The sequence below is a fragment of the Aquarana catesbeiana genome, linkage group LG08 (assembly GCF_042186555.1).
Source record: "Aquarana catesbeiana isolate 2022-GZ linkage group LG08, ASM4218655v1, whole genome shotgun sequence".
Taxonomy (NCBI): Eukaryota; Metazoa; Chordata; class Amphibia; order Anura; family Ranidae; genus Aquarana; species Aquarana catesbeiana.
In genome coordinates this window covers 15,830,334-15,846,159 of record NC_133331.1, presented here as the reverse complement: position 1 = coordinate 15,846,159, position 15,826 = coordinate 15,830,334, and the positions used below count along the sequence as shown (strand labels likewise).

The following is a 15,826-nucleotide window of genomic DNA, read 5'->3' as shown; positions in this document are numbered from 1 at the left end:
TATAGAAGGGGGTGAGATTGTCCGGTATAGAAGGGGGTGACAGTGTCCGGTATAGAAGTGGGGGAGAGTGTCCGGTATAGAAGGGGGTGAGATTGTCCGGTATAGAAGGGGGTGAGATTGTCCGGTATAGAAGGGGGTGAGATTGTCCGGTATAGAAGGGGTGAGAGTGCCCGGTATAGAAGGGGGTGAGATTGTCCGGTATAGAAGGGGGTGAGAGTGTCCGGTAAAGAAGGGGGTGAGAGCGTCCGGTATAGAAGGGGGTGAGAGCGTCCGGTAAAGAAGGGGGTGAGAGCGTCCAGTATAGAAGGGGGTGAGATTGTCCCGTATAGAAGGGGGTGAGAGTGTCCGGTATAGAAGGGGGTGAGATTGTCCAGTATAGAAGGGGGTGAGATTGTCCGGTATAGAAGGGGGTGAGAGCGCCCGGTATAGAAGGGGGTGAGAGCGTCCGGTATAGAAGGGGGTGAGATTGTCCGGTATAGAAGGGGGTGAGAGTGTCCGGTATAGAAGGGGGTGAGAGTGTCCAGTATAGAAGGGGGTGAGATTGTCCGGTATAGAAGGGGGTGAGATTGTCCCGTATAGAAGGAGGTGAGAGTGTCCGGTATAGAAGGGGGTGAGATTGTCCCGTATAGAAGGGGGTGAGAGTGTCCGGTATAGAAGGTGGTGAGAGCGCCCGGTATAGAAGGGGGTGAGATTGTCCCATATAGAAGGGGGTGAGAGTGTCCGGTATAGAAGGGGGTGAGATTGTCCGGTATAGAAGGGGGTGAGATTGTCCGGTATAGAAGGGGGTGAGAGCGCACGGTATAGAAGGGGGTGAGAGCGCCCGGTATAGAAGGGGGTGAGATTGTCCCGTATAGAAGGGGGTGAGAGTGTCCGGTATAGAAGGGGGTGAGATTGTCCGGTATAGAAGGGGGTGAGATTGTCCGGTATAGAAGGGGGTGAGAGCGCCCGGTATAGAAGGGGGTGAGAGCGTCCGGTATAGAAGGGGGTGAGATTGTCCGGTATAGAAGGGGGTGAGAGTGTCCGGTATAGAAGGGGGTGAGAGTGTCCAGTATAGAAGGGGGTGAGATTGTCCGGTATAGAAGGGGGTGAGATTGTCCCGTATAGAAGGAGGTGAGAGTGTCCGGTATAGAAGGGGGTGAGATTGTCCGGTATAGAAGGGGGTGAGATTGTCCGGTATAGAAGGGGGTGAGAGCGCCCGGTATAGAAGGGGGTGAGAGCGTCCGGTATAGAAGGGGGTGAGATTGTCCGGTATAGAAGGGGGTGAGAGTGTCCGGTATAGAAGGGGGTGAGAGTGTCCGGTATAGAAGGGGGTGAGATTGTCCGGTATAGAAGGGGGTGAGATTGTCCGGTATAGAAGGGGGTGAGAGTGTCTGGTAAAGAAGGGGGTGAGAGCGTCCGGTATAGAAGGGGGTGAGAGCGTCCGGTATAGAAGGGAGTGAGAACGCCCGGTATAGAAGGGGGTGAGATTGTCCGGTATAGAAGGGGGTGAGATTGTCCGGTATAGAAGGGGGGAGAGTGTCCGGTATAGAAGGGGGTGAGAGTGTCCGGTATAGAAGGGGGTGAGATTGTCCGGTATAGAAGGGGGTGAGATTGTCCGGTATAGAAGGGGGGAGAGTGTCCGGTATAGAAGGGGGTGAGAGTGTCCGGTATAGAAGGGGGTGAGATTGTCCGGTATAGAAGGGGGTGAGATTGTCCGGTATAGAAGGGGGTGAGAGTGTCCTTTATAGAAGGGGTGAGAGTGCCCGGTATAGAAGGGGGTGAGATTGTCCGGTATAGAAGGGGGTGAGAGTGTCTGGTAAAGAAGGGGGTGAGAGCGTCCGGTATAGAAGGGGGTGAAAGCGTCCGGTATAGAAGGGGGTGAGAGCGCCCGGTATAGAAGGGGGTGAGAATTGTCCGGTATAGAAGGGGGTGAGAGTGCCTGGTATAGAAGGGGGTGAGATTGTGCGGTATAGAAGGGGGTGAGATTGTCCGGTATAGAAGGGGGTGAGAATTGTCCGGTATAGAAGGGGGTGAGAGTGCCTGGTATAGAAGGGGGTGAGATTGTGCGGTATAGAAGGGGGTGAGATTGTCCGGTATAGAAGGGGGTGAGATTGTCCGGTATAGAAGGGGGTGAGACTGTCCGGTATAGAAGGGGGTGAGACTGTCCGGTATAGAAGGGGGTGAGATTGTCCGGTATAGAAGGGGGTGAGATTGTCCGGTATAGAAGGGGGTGAGACTGTCCGGTATAGAAGGGGGTGAGACTGTCCGGTATAGAAGGGGGTGAGATTGTCCGGTATAGAAGGGGGTGAGATTGTCCGTTATAGAAGGGGGTGAGAGTGTCTGGTAAAGAAGGGGGTGAGAGCGTCCGGTATAGAAGGGGGTGAGAGCGTCCGGTATAGAAGGGAGTGAGAACGCCCGGTATAGAAGGGGGTGAGATCGTCCGGTATAGAAGGGGGTGAGATTGTCCGGTATAGAAGGGGGGAGAGTGTCCGGTATAGAAGGGGATGAGAGTGTCCGGTATAGAAGGGGGTGAGATTGTCCGGTATAGAAGGGGGTGAGATTGTCCGGTATAGAAGGGGGTGAGATTGTCCGGTATAGAAGGGGGGAGAGTGTCCGGTATAGAAGGGGGTGAGAGTGTCCGGTATAGAAGGGGGTGAGGGTGTCCGGTATAGAAGGGGGTGAGATTGTCCGGTATAGAAGGGGGGAGAGTGTCCGGTATAGAAGGGGGTGAGAGTGTCCGGTATAGAAGGGGGTGAGATTGTCCGGTATAGAAGGGGGTGAGATTGTCCGGTATAGAAGGGGGGAGAGTGTCCGGTATAGAAGGGGGTGAGAGTGTCCGGTATAGAAGGGGGTGAGATTGTCCGGTATAGAAGGGGGTGAGATTGTCCGGTATAGAAGGGGGTGAGATTGTCCGGTATAGAAGGGGGTGGTCCGGTATAGAAGGGGGTGAGATTGTCCGGTATAGAAGGGGGTGAGAGTGTCCGGTATAGAAGGGGGTGAGAGTGTCCGGTATAGAAGGGGGTGAGATTGTCCGGTATAGAAGGGGGTGAGAGTGTCCGGTATAGAAGGGGGTGAGAGTGTCCGGTATAGAAGGGGGTGAGATTGTCCGGTATAGAAGGGGGTGGTCCGGTATAGAAGGGGGTGAGATTGTCCGGTATAGAAGGGGGTGAGATTGTCCGGTATAGAAGGGGGTGAGATTGTCCGGTATAGAAGGGGGTGAGATTGTCCGGTATAGAAGGGGGTGGTCCGGTATAGAAGGGGGTGAGAGCGCCCCGCCCGGTATAGAAGGGGGTGAGAGCGCCCCGCCCGGTATAGAAGGGGTTACGGATCAGATTCTCGGCTCTCTTCTTCTTTTCCTGCGGCGCTCCTCAGGGTCGGTTCACACTGGGGCGACTTGGGATCCGACTTGTACGCCCTCAAGTCGCCCCAAGTCGCCCCAAGTCGCTTTGTATTTAGATTAACATGGTAGGCAATGGGAGCGTCTTAATTGACACTACTGAAGTCGCTCCGACTTCAGAAAAGGTTCCTGTACTACTTCTATCCGACTTGTAGGCGACTTGTACCCATTCAACTCAATGTAAGTCGCCTGCAAGTCGGATCTCTCTGTAAAGTCAAGCGACTTTGCAGAGAAAACCCCTCCCTCCCCCCCTCCCTGCCAGAGAGGTGATTGGCCACAGGCAAAGTCGCCTGTCATGGAGGCGACTTCAAGTCGCCTCGTAATTTGCCGAAGTCGCGCTGAAGTCGTGCTAAAGTCGCGCTAAAGTCGCGCTGAAGCCGCGTTGAAGTCGCGGTACAAAGTCGCGCTAAAGTCGTGTTGCCCATGTGTGAACCGACCCTCAGAGGTGAGCCATGAAATTGTATTATTCACAGGTGACTGTGCACACCTCCCAACTTTTTGAGATGGGAAGGAGGGACACCTATCAGCAAAAGCATGCAGGCATAGGACACGCCCCCTTAAAGGAGGATTGTACAAAAAAACAAGATTGGTTAAAAAGTGCTTTTTTTTACCACTATTATTCCTTTATATTGGCTTTTGTAATTTACAAATGCAGCAATTTAGAAATCTGATGAAAGGTTTAGCACTGGAAAACACTTTTTGATAGATATAAAGTGCACTTTATATACATCTATATAGATCAGATCAAAATGAGGAGTATTGAGGGACATTGCTCCAAATCAGGGACAGTTGGGAGCTATGGACTGTGTACACCTCTCTCTCTCTTTCTGTCTGTGGGGTGATGGGCGGAGGGGAGGGGGGTGTCCCGGGTGTAGGAATGTCTGAAATCTCCCCCTCCCCCTCCTGTAGTAAGTCTGCACCCTCTGACAATTCTTAGTGATGACTGTGATTGGTTGATATCAGGGGGTTTATTCCCTCCCAGTGCGGCCCCTTGAACTCTCCGGGTGACAACATAGAGCGGAACTTCGGGGCGGAGCTACGTGTAGTCACCGTCCGTCCTATAGAGCTGTACGAGGGGCGGAGTTATAAGGAGAGGGGCGGGGTATTACGCTAATAGATTGGTATGTGGTGGGCGGGCTAAATGACAGCCAGTGGGCGGGGCTGGAGCGGCTAAGTGTGGAAGACGGAAGGCGGAGAGCGGAGATGGAGCGATAGAGAGAGCGGAACAGGTGAGAGCCGGGAGGGGGGAGACCGAGACCAGGACCGGGGAGAGAACATACCGGGGAGAGGTCAGCCCCCTCCTCCAATCCTCTGTACGGAGATCCGACATCCGGGAATGTTTCCTCTTCTACTGATACATTGTATATAGAATGTGATACTTTGTATAGATCCTCCTCCCCGCCCATTGATCCCTCCCACTGATCCTCCTCCCCGCCCATTGATCCTCCTCCCCGCCCACTGATCCCTCCCACTGATCCTCCTCCCCGCCCACTGATCCCTCCCACTGATCCTCCTCCCCGCCCACTGATCCTCCTCCCCGCCCACTGATCCCTCCCACTGATCCTCCTCCCCGCCCACTGATCCCTCCCACTGATCCTCCTCCCCGCCCACTGATCCTCCTCCCCGCCCACTGATCCCTCCCACTGATCCTCCTCCCCGCCCACTGATCCCTCCCACTGATCCTCCTCCCCGCCCACTGATCCCTCCCACTGATCCTCCTCCCTGCCCACTGATCCCTCCCACTGATCCTCCTCCCCGCCCACTGATCCTCCTCCCCGCCCACTGATCCTCCTCCCCGCCCACTGATCCCTCCCACTGATCCCTCTCCCCCGCCCACTGATCCTTCTCCCCGCCCACTGATCCCTCTCCCCGCCCACTGATCCCTCCCACTAATCCTTCTGCCCTCCCACTGATCCTCCCCCAGCCCACTGATCCCTCCCCACTGATCCTTCTCCCCACCCACTGATCCTTCTCCCCGCCCACTGATCCCTCCTACTGATCCTTCTGCCCTCCCACTGATCCTTCTCCCTACCCACTGATCTCTCCCACTAATCCCTCTCCCTCGCCCACTAATCCCTCTCCCTCGCCCACTGATCCCGCCCACTGATCCCTCCTCCCCGCCCACTGATCCCTCCCACTGATCCCTCTCTCCCGCCAACTGATCCTTTTCCCCGCCCACTGATCCCTCTGATCCCTCACCCACTGATCCTTCTCCCCCGCCCACTGATCCCCCGCCCACTGGTCCCTCTGATTCCTCTCCCCCGCCCACTGATCCTTCTCCCCGCCCACTGATCCCACTGATCCCTCTTCCCCACCCACTGATTCTTCTCCCCCACCCACTAATCCCTCTCCCCCGCCCACTGATCCCTCCCACTAATCCTTCTGCCCTCCCACTAATCCCTCTCTCACACCCACTGATCCTTCTCCCCGCCCACTGGTCCTTCTCTCCGCCCACTGATCCCTCTGATCCTTTTCCCCCACCCACTGATCCCTCTCCCCGCCCACTGATCCCTCCCACTAATCCTTCTGCCCTCCCACTGATCCCTCTCCCCCGCCCACTGATCCTTCTCTCCGCCCACTGATCCCTCTGATCCTTCTCCCCCACCCACTGATCCCTCTCCCCGCCCACTGATCCCTCCCACTAATCCTTCTGCGCTCCCACTGATCCCTCTCCCCCGCCCACTGATCCCTCTCCCCCGCCCACTGATCCCTCTCCCCCGCCCACTGATCCCTCTCCCCCGCCCACTGAGATCTCCAATTAGAGTAACCCCGGCTTCTCCTCCATCATCCCTCAGTCCTTACTCGGCATTCCTCAGTCCTCGTCCTCCATCATCATACATCCTCATCATTTATCCTTCATTCTCACCCCCATCATCCTTCGTCCTCACCCCCATCATCCTTCGTCCTCACCCCCATCATCCTTCGTCCTCACCCCCATCATCCTTCGTCCTCACCCCCATCATCCTTCGTCCTCACCCCCATCATCCTTCGTCCTCACCCCCATCATCCTTCGTCCTCACCCCCATCATCCTTCGTCCTCACCCCCATCATCCTTCGTCCTCACCCCCATCATCCTTCGTCCCCATCATCATTATCCTCATGATCCCCATCATTCATCATCCATCATCATACTCGTATATCATTCATTATTATCCATCATCGTCATTTATCCTTCTATCTCTATACATCCCCGGTCACCCATTCATGTCTGTAGTCCGCTGTACGCAGCACTGAGGGGTCCCGGTACTGACATCCACTCCTCCATCTACATGATCCCAAAAGGGGGGGAGGGGAGTTAAGTTTCCCCTAATTAGCTCTATCTGTACTGTGCTGGCAGATCTCATTACCAGCTAGATGCACGCACTGTCTGTCCTGACAAGGGGTCCCCATTGGGCACATTCTCAGGTGATTTCAGGACTGAGCAGTTTTGCTCAGCCAAAGCCAGTTACCAGGAGAGGAAAAAGACACACATCACATGTATTCAGACCCTCCCACTGAAGTGGTGTCACTGGAAGGGAAAAATGTGTCCCAGTGTCAGCGGTGTCACTGAAAGGGAAAAATGTGTCCCAGTGTCAGCGGTGTCACTGAAAGGGAAAAATGTGTCCCAGTGTCAGCGGTGTCACTGAAAGGGAAAAATGTGTCCCAGTGTCAGCGGTGTCACTGAAATGGAAAAATGTGTCCCAGTGTCAGCGGTGTCAATGGAAGGGAAAAATGTCCCAGTGTCACTGGAAGAGGGAAAAATGTCCCAGTGTCTGCGGTGTCACTGGAAGAGGGAAAAATGTCCCAGTGTCAGCGGTGTCACTGGAAGAGGGGAAAAATGTCCCAGTGTCAACGGTGTCACTGGAAGAGGGGAAACATGTCCCAGTGTCAGCGGTGTCACTGGAAGAGGGAAAAATGTCCCAGTGTCAGCGGTGTCACTGGAAGAGGGAAAAATGTCCCAGTGTCAGCGGTGTCACTGGAAGAGGGGAAAAATGTCCCAGTGTCAGCGGTGTCACTGGAAGAGGGGAAAAATGTCCCAGTGTCAGCGGTGTCACTGGAAGAGGGGAAAAATGTCCCAGTGTCAGCGGTGTCACTGGAAGAGGGGAAAAATGTCCCAGTGTCAGCGGTGTCACTGGAAGAGGGGAAAAATGTCCCAGTGTCAGCGGTGTCACTGGAAGAGGGGAAAAATGTCCCAGTGTCAGCGGTGTCACTGGAAGAGGGAAAAATGTCCCAGTGTCAGCGGTGTCACTGGAAGAGGGGAAAAATGTCCCAGAGTCAGCGGTGTCACTGGAAGAGGGGAAAAATGTCCCAGTGTCAGCGGTGTCACTGGAAGAGGGGAAAAATATCCCAGTGTCACTGGAAGAGGGAAAAATGTCTGTGTCAGCGGTGTCACTGGAAGAGGGGAAACATGTCCCAGTGTCAGCGGTGTCACTGGAAGAGGGGAAAAATGTCCCAGTGTCAGCGGTGTCACTGGAAGAGGGGAAACATGTCCCAGTGTCAGCGGTGTCACTGGAAGAGGGGAAAAATGTCCCAGTGTCAGCGGTGTCACTGGAAGAGGGAAAAATGTCTGTGTCAGCGGTGTCACTGGAAGAGGGGAAAAATGTCCCAGTGTCGGCGGTGTCACTGGAAGAGGGGAAAAATGTCCCAGTGTCACTGGAAGAGGGGAAAAATGTCGGTGTCAGCGGTGTCACTGGAAGAGGGGAAAAATGTCCCAGTGTCAGCGGTGTCACTGGAAGAGGGAAAAATGTCCCAGTGTCACTGGAAGAGGGAAAAATGTCCCAGTGTCAGCGGTGTCACTGGAAGAGGGAAAAATGTCCCAGTGTCACTGGAAGAGGGAAAAATGTCCCAGTGTCAGCGGTGTCACTGGAAGAGGGGAAAAATGTCCCAGTGTCAGCGGTGTCACTGGAAGAGGGGAAAAATGTCCCAGTGTCAGCGGTGTCACTGGAAGAGGGGAAAAATGTCCCAGTGTCAGCGGTGTCACTGGAAGAGGGGAAAAATGTCCCAGTGTCAGCGGTGTCACTGGAAGAGGGGAAAAATGTCCCAGTGTCAGCGGTGTCACTGGAAGAGGGAAAAATGTCCCAGTGTCAGCGGTGTCACTGGAAGAGGGGAAAAATGTCCCAGAGTCAGCGGTGTCACTGGAAGAGGGGAAAAATGTCCCAGTGTCAGCGGTGTCACTGGAAGAGGGGAAAAATATCCCAGTGTCACTGGAAGAGGGAAAAATGTCTGTGTCAGCGGTGTCACTGGAAGAGGGGAAACATGTCCCAGTGTCAGCGGTGTCACTGGAAGAGGGGAAAAATGTCCCAGTGTCAGCGGTGTCACTGGAAGAGGGGAAACATGTCCCAGTGTCAGCGGTGTCACTGGAAGAGGGGAAAAATGTCCCAGTGTCAGCGGTGTCACTGGAAGAGGGAAAAATGTCTGTGTCAGCGGTGTCACTGGAAGAGGGGAAAAATGTCCCAGTGTCGGCGGTGTCACTGGAAGAGGGGAAAAATGTCCCAGTGTCACTGGAAGAGGGGAAAAATGTCGGTGTCAGCGGTGTCACTGGAAGAGGGGAAAAATGTCCCAGTGTCAGCGGTGTCACTGGAAGAGGGAAAAATGTCCCAGTGTCACTGGAAGAGGGAAAAATGTCCCAGTGTCAGCGGTGTCACTGGAAGAGGGGAAAAATGTCCCAGTGTCAGCGGTGTCACTGGAAGAGGGAAAAATGTCCCAGTGTCAGCGGTGTCACTGGAAGAGGGAAAAAATGTCCCAGTGTCACTGGAAGAGGGAAAAATGTCTGTGTCAGCGGTGTCACTGGAAAAGGGGAAAAATGTCCCAGTGTCAGCGGTGTCACTGGAAGAGGGGAAAAATGTCCCAGTGTCACTGGAAGAGGGGAAAAACGTCCCAGTGTCAGCGATGTCACTGGAAGAGGGGGAAAAACGTCCCAGTGTCAGCGGTGTCACTGGAAGAGGGGAAAAATGTCCCAGTGTCAGCGGTGTCACTGGAAGAGGGGAAAAATGTCCCAGTGTCAGCGGTGTCACTGGAAGAGGGAAAAATGTCCCAGTGTCAGCGGTGTCACTGGAAGAGGGGAAAAATGTCCCAGTGTCACTGGAAGAGGGGAAAAATGTCCCAGTGTCAGCGGTGTCACTGGAAGAGGGGAAAAATGTCCCGGTGTCACTGGAAGAGGGGAAAAATGTCCCAGTGTCACTGGAAGAGGGGAAAAATGTCCCAGTGTCAGCGGTGTCACTGGAAGAGGGGAAAAATGTCCCAGTGTCAGCGGTGTCACTGGAAGAGGGGAAAAATGTCCCAGTGTCACTGGAAGAGGGGAAAAATGTCCCAGTGTCAGCGGTGTCACTGGAAGAGGGGAAAAATGTCCCAGTGTCAGCGGTGTCACTGGAAGAGGGAAAAATGTCCCAGTGTCACTGGAAGAGGGAAAAATGTCCCAGTGTCACTGGAAGAGGGAAAAATGTCCCAGTGTCAGCGGTGTCACTGGAAGAGGGAAAAATGTCCCAGTGTCAGCGGTGTCACTGGAAGAGGGGAAAAATGTCCCAGTGTCAGCGGTGTCACTGGAAGAGGGGAAAAATGTCCCAGTGTCAGCGGTGTCACTGGAAGAGGGAAAAATGTCCCAGTGTCACTGGAAGAGGGGAAAAATGTCCCAGTGTCACTGGAAGAGGGAAAAATGTCCCAGTGTCACTGGAAGAGGGAAAAATGTCCCAGTGTCACTGGAAGAGGGAAAAATGTCCCAGTGTCAGCGGTGTCACTGGAAGAGGGAAAAATGTCCCAGTGTCAGCGGTGTCACTGGAAGAGGGGAAAAATGTCCCAGTGTCAGCGGTGTCACTGGAAGAGGGGAAAAATGTCCCAGTGTCAGCGGTGTCACTGGAAGAGGGGAAAAATGTCCCAGTGTCAGCGGTGTCACTGGAAGAGGGAAAAATGTCCCAGTGTCACTGGAAGAGGGAAAAATGTCCCAGTGTCACTGGAAGAGGGAAAAATGTCCCAGTGTCAGCGGTGTCACTGGAAGAGGGGAAAAATGTCCCGGTGTCAGCGGTGTCACTGGAAGAGGGGAAAAATGTCCCGGTGTCAGCGGTGTCACTGGAAGAGGGGAAAAATGTCCCGGTGTCAGCGGTGTCACTGGAAGAGGGGAAAAATGTCCCGGTGTCAGCGGTGTCACTGGAAGAGGGGAAAAATGTCCCGGTGTCACTGGAAGAGGGGAAAAATGTCCCGGTGTCAGCGGTGTCACTGGAAGAGGGGAAAAATGTCCCGGTGTCAGCGGTGTCCCTGGAAGAGGGGAAAAATGTCCCGGTGTCAGCGGTGTCCCTGGAAGAGGGGAAAAATGTCCCGGTGTCAGCGGTGTCCCTGGAAGAGGGGAAAAATGTCCCGGTGTCAGCGGTGTCACTGGAAGAGGGGAAAAATGTCCCGGTGTCAGCGGTGTCACTGGAAGAGGGGAAAAATGTCCCAGTGTCAGCGGTGTCACTGGAAGAGGGGAAAATGTCCCAGTGTCACTGGAAGAGGGGAAAAATGTCCCAGTGTCAGCGGTGTCACTGGAAGAGGGGAAAAATGTCCCGGTGTCACTGGAAGAGGGAAAAATGTCCCAGTGTCAGCGGTGTCACTGGAAGAGGGAAAAATGTCCCAGTGTCAGCGGTGTCACTGGAAGAGGGGAAAAATGTCCCAGTGTCACTGGAAGAGGGGAAAAATGTCCCAGTGTCAGCGGTGTCACTGGAAGAGGGGAAAAATGTCCCAGTGTCAGCGGTGTCACTGGAAGAGGGGAAAAATGTCCCAGTGTCACTGGAAGAAACAGCATTACAAAGCTCCCCCCCCCCCCAAACCCTTATTCTGCCAGGAAGCTGTCATCCTGCTGCACGATCACACAGAGCACCCCCCCCCCCCGGCGATCACACAGAGCACCCTGAGGTCAGACGGAGCACGGATCACGCGGTTAAAAAAAAAACGTGAGAAGCTCAGTTTCCAACATGGGCTTCTTTGGTGCCTGTGAAACGCACACGCCCGCCTATTCAAATGAAAGGACTGCCCTGCGCATGCAGCGTGAAAACCCCAGCGTGATCATGCAGCGCTCAGATGTGAAGGCAGCATGGTTCACATGTTTGCATGCACACGATGTCTGTAGGGCAGTCCACTCATTTCAATGGGCTGAACTACCCAGTAGAAATCTGGGAAAAGAAATGACCAACCCTATTTTTTTTTAAAAACGCACCGAACCGCATGATTATTTGACCCCATTGTGGTTAGGAGTGCACAGGTGGCGATGTGTGGGGGGGTATACTTAAGCACATTTCTGTGGGGGTCTGGAACACACAAGTGTCAATATTTTGTATCACTTTATTTACAGTGCCTTGAAAAAGTATTCATACCCCTGCAACCAAACACGTAAATGTATTTTATTGGGATTTTATGTGATAGACCAACACAAAGTGTCACATAATTGTGAAGTGGAAGGAAAATGATAAATGGTTTTCAACATTTTTTTTACAAACAAATATGTGAAAAGTGTGGGGTACATTTGTATTCAGCCCCCGTTACTCTGATACCCCTAAATAAAATCTAGTGGAACGATGTGACTTCAGAAGTCACCTAATTAGTAAATAGAGTCCACCTGTGTGTAATTTAATCTCAGTAAAAATACAGCTGTTCTGTGAAGCCCTCAGAGGTTCGTTAGAGAAGCTTAGTGAACAAACAGCATCATGAAGGCCAAGGAACACACCAGACAGGTCAGGGATAAAGTTGTGGAGAAGTATAAAGCAGGGTTAGGTTATAAAAAAATATCCCAAGCTTTGAACATCTCACGGAGCTCTGTTCAATCCATCATCGGAAAATGGAAAGAGTATGGCACAACTACAAACCTACCAAGACATGGCCGTCCACCTAAACTGACCGGCCGGGCAAGGAGAGCATTCATCAGAGAAGAGCCAAGAGGTCCATGGTAACTCTGGAGGAGCTGCAGAGATCCACAGCTCAGGTGGGAGAATCTGTCCACAGGACAACTATTAGTCGTGTTCTCCACAAATCTGCCCTTTATGGAAGAGTGACAAGAAGAAAGACATTGGTGAAAGAAAGTCATAAGAAGTCCCGTTTGTGAGAAGCCATGTGGAGGAAACAGCAAAGATGTGGAAGAAGGTGCTCTGGTCAGATGAGACCAAAATTTTAGTTTTTGGCCTAAAAGCAAAACATTATGTGTGGTGGAAAACTAACACTGCACATCACCCTGAACACACCATCCCCACCGTGAAACATGGTGGTGGCAGCATCATGTGGTGGGGATGCTTTTCTTTAGCAGGGACAGGGAAGCTGGTCAGAGTTGATGGGAAGATGGATGGAGCCAAATACAGGAAAATCTTATGCCACGTACACACGAGCGGACTTTACGGCAGACTTTGCCCGGCGGACGGGATTTCGTCGGACAATTCGATCGTGTGTGGGCTCCAGCGGACTTTGTTTTCTCAAAAGTTGGACGGACTTAGATTTGAAACATGTTTTAAATCTTTCCGTCGAACTCGAGTCCGGTCGAAAAGTCCGCTCATCTGTATTCTAGTTTGACGGACAAAAACCCACGCTAGGGCAGCTATTGGCTACTGGCTATGAAGTTTTAGTCCGGTCGTACGTCATCACATACGAATTCGATGGACTTTGGTGGATTGTGTGTAGGCAAGTCCGTTCATTCAGAAAGTCTGTCATAAAGTCCTTCAAAGTCCGCTGGACAAAGTCTGCCGTAAAGTCCGACCGTGTGCACGCGGCATTAGAAGAAAACCTGTTAGAGTCTGCAAAAGACTTGAGACTGGGGCGGAGGTTCACCTTCCAGCAGGACAACGACCCGAAACATACAGCCAGAGCTACAATAGAATGGTTTAGATCAAAGCATATTCATGTGTTAGAATGGCCCAGTCAAAGTCCAGACCTAAATCACATTGAGAATCTGTGGCAAGACTTGAAAATTGCTGTTCACAGACGTTCTCCATCCAATCTGACAGAGCTTGAGATATTTTACAAAGAAGAATGGGCAAAAATGTCCCTCTCTAGATGTGCAAAGCTGGTAGAGACATCCCCAAAAAGACTTGCAGCTGTAACTGCAGTTAAAGGCGGTTCTACAAAGTATTGACTCCGGGGGGCGCCATACAAATGTACCCCCCACACTTTTCACATATTTATTTGTAACAAATGTTGAAAACCATTTATCATTTTCCTTCCACTTCACAATTATGTGACACTTTGTGTTGGTCTATCACATAAAATCCCAATAAAATACATTTACATTTTTTGGTTGTAACATGACAAAATGTGGAAAATTTCAAGGGGTATGAATACTTTTTCAAGGCACTGTATGTTGTGTTTTTTTTTTTTTTTCCTCATTTTGTTACAATGAAACAATTCAATGTATCAGATTTCATCCCAATAGAACGATATAAGTGATAGAGGAAACAATGTAACTCTCTGATCCCTTTTATAATTTGGTGGTCGGAGTCACCGGGGTGCGGATTATCTGACGTTGTATCTGGTGATGAAGGACGGGTCGATGTTCGGTGTGGAATGTTGGGGTGGCACAGGCTGGCACAGGCTGGCACCAGTTTCAGAAGACAAGATGCTGCATGTCTCGGATTGTTCATGCCGATCGCGGTCGGCCGCACTGAGATCTTCGCTATGAGTCAGTGATGAGGATTTATTCCTCGGATCTTCCTAGAATCACACTGAGGGATCACATGTGTGCAGCTGATCTCGATTCGGTGATAAGGTGCACATGATCATTCAATCACATCTCGCAGATTATAGCGTTGTGCGCGTGATTGTCATTTGTGCATGTGATTGTCATTTACAATGTAACCATTGCTCTCACAATTAGGGCTCAAAAAAATCCTGCAATATTTTCAGTACCACGATTATTTTTTCTACATATCTGGCAGTGGCGGCTCGTCCATTAGGGCACACGGGCACCGCCCCCTCTATCACGCCACCCCCCCCATATGAGTAATGGATAGATTCATGCATAGCATGAATCTATCCATGGCCCCCGCAGCCTCCCCCTATTTAGGCATCCGACCCCTTTCTTATACCCATCACCTGATTGGCTGAAGGGACGGGCAATCCTATTGGACGCCTAGCAGGAGGAAAGAAGAGACACGTGGCGGAAGCATGGAGGACACAAGAGCCGCCGCTTGACCTACAGCTCGCCACTGCCTGACCCGCTGCCCATTCCACAGCTCACCGCTGTCACCTGCTGCCTGACCTCCCCCCCCCACCACCAAGATGGGGTAAGTGACAGTCAGACAAGGAGTGGGCGGGCGAGCGGTGGTGCTGGTTAAATGCCGCTGGGGGGGGTCACAATGGCTGCATTTGATGGGCACAGTGAGGCTGCATTTGATGGGGCGCAGTGAGGCTGCATTTGATGGGGCGCAGTGAAGCTGCATTTGATGGGCACAGTGAGGCTGCATTTGATGGGCGCAGTGAGGCTGCATTTGATGGGCGCAGTGAGGCTGCATTTGATGGGGCGCAGTGAAGCTGCATTTGATGGGGCGCAGTGAGGCTGCATTTGATGGGGCGCAGTGAGGCTGCTTTTGATGGGGCGCAGTGAAGCTGCATTTGATGGGCACAGTGAGGCTGCTTTTGATGGGGCGCAGTGAGGCTGCTTTTGATGGGCGCAGTGAGGCTGCATTTGATGGGGCGCAGTGAGGCTGCTTTTGATGGGGCGCAGTGAGGCTGCTTTTGATGGGGCGCAGTGAGGCTGCATTTGATGGGCGCAGTGAGGCTGCATTTGATGGGCGCAGTGAGGCTGCATTTGATGGGGCGCAGTGAGGCTGCTTTTGATGGGGCGCAGTGAAGCTGCATTTGATGGGCACAGTGAGGCTGCTTTTGATGGGGCGCAGTGAGGCTGCTTTTGATGGGGCGCAGTGAGGCTGCTTTTGATGGGGCGCAGTGAGGCTGCTTTTGATGGGGCGCAGTGAGGCTGCTTTTGATGGGGCGCAGTGAGGCTGCATTTGATGGGCACAGTGAGGCTGCATTTGATGGGCACAGTGAGGCTGCATTTGATGGGCACAGTGAGGCTGCATTTGATGGGCACAGTGAGGCTGCATTTGATGGGCACAGTGAGGCTGCATTTGATGGGCACAGTGAGGCTGCAATTAACGTTTTTTTTTATGAATTTTTCAGCATTATTCAGTTTGTTTGTTTGCCCCCCACCCCCAATTTTTTTTTTTTTTTTTTTTTTTTTGAGAAACGGCTGCCACTGATATCTGGATTGTTTTTCTTTGGGTCTACAATTTGTAAAAATCAGGATACACACATAACCTTTAATGGCATCGCAGTCTTAGTCCGTAGGGTTCAATATTGAGTTGGCCCACCCTTTGCAGCTATACCAGCTTCAGCTCTTCTGGGAAGGCCGTCCACAAGGTTTAGGAGTGTGTCTATGGGAATGTTTGACCATTCTTCCAGAAGAGCATTTGTGAGGTCAGCCACTGATGTTGGACGAGAAGGCCTGGCTCGCAGTCTCCGCTCTAA

The 15,826-nt window shown here is 52.5% G+C and overlaps 1 protein-coding gene across 1 annotated transcript in view; it reads left to right on the top strand.

The window, feature by feature from the left end:
- Nucleotides 1–4,525: 4,525 nt before the first annotated feature.
- Nucleotides 4,526–15,826, top strand: part of LOC141105601 (tetratricopeptide repeat protein 12-like) — a 163,211-nt gene continuing 151,910 nt past the window's right edge. Inside the window, exon 1 of the mRNA XM_073595545.1 lies at nt 4,526–4,605. The gene's annotated coding sequence lies outside the window, so the exon portion shown is untranslated. The remainder of the gene's footprint in view (nt 4,606–15,826) is intronic.